Below are 4,503 nucleotides of genomic sequence, written 5' to 3'. Positions count from 1 at the left end.
TGATGTGGTTGACGCGGGCTCGTCCAAATGACTGCTGGGGCTGCCTCATCTACTGACTGTTGTTGGTGGTGTTGTTATTGTTGCGGATGGGCACTCGGTTGGCACCTGACAGAACTGGCCTTGGTCCATTCACAGAGTTGGAGAAGGCTGAGGCTACCGGCTTGTTGTTGGCATACGGGCAGTTAGCTTTGAAATGCCCTGTCTCTCGGCAGTTGAAACAGGCCCTAGCATTGCTGTTGTTGGTGGTGACTTGGCTTGCACTGCTCTGCTGGGCCTTCATGGTGTTCTGGCTCCTAAATGGTGTGTTAGGGGCTTGGGATCCTGTCACTTGTGACTGGGTTCTATACTGCATTGGGGCCTGATATCTTGGTGCCATATAGCTGGAATTCTTTGGTTTCTGGAAGCGGTCCTGCTGGCGGGCCTTGCTTTCCAGAAACTTGTGCTTGTTATCCTTCCTTTCTTCCGCTTTGTCCCTTTCTGTGAGAATGGCCTTGTTCATCAGAGTGTTGAAGTCCGGTAGATCTGAGGGGTAAGCAAGGTCCAGAGTTCTGGGTTCAATCCTTTCTTGAACATGTCCTGCTTCTTTTCATCATCGTCCACTTCCTCTAGTGCATATCGGGCCAGCTCCATGAACTGGTAGGTGTACTCTTCTACTGACATGCTTCCTTGCTGCAGTGCGCGGAACTCATCCACCTTGCGCTTCATGGTGGCCGAGGGGATATGATAGCGGTGGAACTCCTTCTCAAATTCCTTCCAAGTGATGGTGGAGGCATCTTCGGCAGCAGCACAGTAATTCTCCCACCAGGCTAAGGCAGTCCCGGTGAGTTGGTGGGCTGCCAGAAGAACTTTGTCTCGATCCTGGCATTCGAACGGCTCAAGCTTCCATTAATTACACGTAGCCAGTCGTCTGCATCCAAGGCGTTGCTGGATCCGGCAAAGGTGGGTGGCTTGGTCCTCAGAAAATCTGTCAGCTTGTCATTCATGGTCTGCTCTTGTGGCCTCTTGTTGACGAGGGCATTGGCCAGTGTTTCCAGTATTAGGGTCTGGTTGTGTATTATCTGTGCTAGGTCCCCGAGGGGTGGTGGTGGTGGCAGTGGCACTTCTCCTTGATTTCCTCCTCCGTTCTGGCTCACTTCTTGTTCTTACTGGGGAGGGTTCTGTCCATTAGGCTGTCCTCCCGTGCCAGCGGCTGCAGGGGTCCGGTTGCGGGAGGCCCTCGTACCGCTTCGGGAAGCCATCTGTAGATTGAGTAGAGTCTTTGTGAGATTGAGATTAAGATTAAGTGATGTTTAAGTTGTTTAATTCGTATTTTTAAAAAGGCAGAATCTACCTTCCGCCGAAAAGCACACAGACTAACAACAAGCACACAAACTAGCAATCAACAAGCACACATGACTTTATAACTGCGAGGGGGGTACAACACTGGGGCAAGGCTAAACGCGTACTACATGTCCGGGTACACGGTCACACTTAAGGGTACAACTTAAGCTAAAGGGGCTGGGAGAGTACAACACTAGGGTGGCATCGGGCATTCTACTCGCGGGGCGAGCCTTCTTCCGGAGCGGAATGTGCTTCCAGGGGAACGAACAGTCCTTGCTCGCCGCTCTCTAGGTTTCCGTTTTTTAGGGATTGCGCAGCAGCTTCTCCTTCAACGGCGGCAGTAGACCCTTCAGGGTTCTCGGGCGGGGCTTGTGGGGTTCTCAAGAGTGGTCCCCATCCTATGACGGGCGTCCCGAGTAGAACATGGTCTTCCCTAATTGCCGGAATTGGCGTTCTACTTCTGGTCCATTCTTGCATACGCCGGTCCCGGGCCTGCCTTCGCTGCTGACCGCGGCTGCGGCTCATGCCTCGGCTTGGGCTGCCCGTATCTGTTGCAGTCTCACCGTGAGCTCTGCTTGCTCAGTTCGATGGGTCTGCTCTGTGGCAGAACCACCTGAATTATCCCGGCTCAAGTGCGCAGGCCATCACCATAAAGGCAACACCGGCTCAAACGCACTTCAAACGGAACAATTCTTGGTCTGTCGGGTAACGTCCCGATACAACCACCGGTTCTCGGATCGAACAAGCATACCCCGCACGAATGCGAGTCCAGAGATATTACAACCACATGTTTTACAACACAAGCTCAGTAGTGATTACAACCAATTCAAGACATTATTACAAAACCAAACTTAGTAAACAGTTATACAAACCATAACTTTAAGTTCAGAGTTTGATAAGCAGCGGAAAGAGAAAACGATGGCTACAACACATCGCAAAGTTATACCAAGCTAGCCCAAGCAAGGTATCACTCGTCAGGGTCATTGCCGGCCGAAGACGGATCCCACTCTACGGACCAGCCAGGAGGCAAAGAGCAGGGCCAAGACAAACTAGCGACCTGGTCCTCAAAACTCATACCTGAAAAAGGGTTTCAACAGCAAGGCTGAGTATTCTAATACTCAGTAAGACTTAACCATCAACGGGTATACGTAGCCCACCTAACTAGACTATGCAAGGTTCTGTGAGGCTCTGGTTTTCCTTTTGTAGAAAAGCAATAAAGAGTAGGTCCTTACTTTCAAATTTTAGCTTCCAAGATTCTAGTTGATTAACCATTCTATGTAAGCAACTACTATTCAACCATGGTAGAACTTTAAGCAAACATCAAAATTGATCATAATAATGTTGCTCTTGTTACTCTGTGTGGCAAAGAGATCAAGCAATCCCAAACCGTGAGAAGCGGACGATTTGAATCGAATTTGTTAACCTGGCCAGGCAGACCTAACACACACGTTTGGAACACCGTCGGGTCGTTCCCAAACAACCGTTTACCTTTCTTTCCGGCTTGTGGATAGGATCACTCTCCCCGACTACAGGACACCAAGGTCCAACCTCGTCCCTGAAGCCGTGGTGTTGCGCAACATAAACATAAATAAAACCTATCCCTAAGAGAGAGTGACAGGTATATCCACTCCCCGGTCCAATCGGCTACTAGGCTTACCCCGTACCATATTTACGGCATATGGCTAGTACGTTCAAAAACTTAACCAGCACTACCATACACCGCGACCTTAGCAAGTTCATCAACACAGACGGGGCCTCACACAAGGTCATGATATCGAACACAACCTCGTCCGTCGTCCTTATATTGATAACAGAAAGTAAACAAGCAATTCCTATAGAGCTCGCGAGTGACAGGCAATCACTCGACTTTTACCGGTCCTATAAGCTTAGCAATTATTCGAACTCAGGTCTAGTGTTCAGTACATAGGTTCCTAGGATCATGCATCTAAGGTTTCAATTCAAATCCTAAGAACTGTAAATGCACAAGCAAGTAATAACAATAAATGGTAATAATTTGAAATATAGGTTATGTCCGGGGCTTGCCTTCTCGGTAGTCGCTAGCTAGGTTAGCCTGGGGCTCTTCCGAACTTTGGTCTGGGTCTTCAGTCAATACAGCGGCGTGCACTTGGGCTTCGTGATCACCTCCTTCGGACTCCGGGACCAGCTCGTATGTTCCGTCCGATAGAACAGTCGTATCTATATGTGATGCAATAGATGAAATTACAAACATGCTCATTTCATGGTAAAGTTGTAGTCTACAAAAAACAACACAACTTAGTATATGGGCAATCGTTTATAGAGTAGATAACTAACTTTTCTAACTACACAAGGCATCATGATCAACAGCACAAAAGAAGCTCACTAACTTCATAAACAAGTGGTAGTTGTTTCCTATAGCAAGTAAAACATAGTTTGCTAATAAATCAACCACTCAGCACACATTCAGTAGTAAATTCATAAAAAATTACATCAAATAGAAGGTAAACATAGTGATCTACCCTGCAAATTTCATACCAAAATATGCAGCCATTTATCAAGGACAAATCATTTATTCAGACAACTCCTAGAACAAGATTGAATTATACAGGTTAGACCAGAGCAAACTAGAATCTAGAAATTTAACACGAGATCTACACAGAGATAACTTAGCTACTGTAAATTTTCAAGATTTAACCTGCATATAATTTATTCTGAGAAAATAAACAAAACTGACAACAATCTAACAAGATTCATTTTCATCTTCTGTTCTAGCCATGAACTGGTTCTCATATTTCACAGACAGTAACATATGACTAAAAAAAGGTTCTACAAATTTTACTAGTATTTTCTAAAGAAGTAAACTATTTATCATGATTAAAGATCACTTAACAAGCATTAAATCAAAGAAATAGCTAAACAGAAGGAATGACCATGAAATTTTTATAACAACACTATAGTCACATGAACATCTCACCATAAAAATTTCACAGCAATACATGGTTTCAATCATCAGTTAAGAAAAAGATAAAAACAACTAGCATTTAAACACTAGTAACACAAATCTATTTTTACAGCAAAAACTCTCAACTAACACCCAACATATTATGATTCTACTGCAAATATCTCTTCAAGAGGATTCCAAAACATCAAGATTTATATTTTTCTGATTTTTCTATGAATTTCTATGGAATTTCAAAGTTTACA

Source organism: Panicum virgatum, chromosome 2N, assembly GCF_016808335.1.
Source record: "Panicum virgatum strain AP13 chromosome 2N, P.virgatum_v5, whole genome shotgun sequence".
NCBI lineage: Eukaryota > Viridiplantae > Streptophyta > Magnoliopsida > Poales > Poaceae > Panicum > Panicum virgatum.
Note: the sequence above shows the minus strand (reverse complement) of the source record.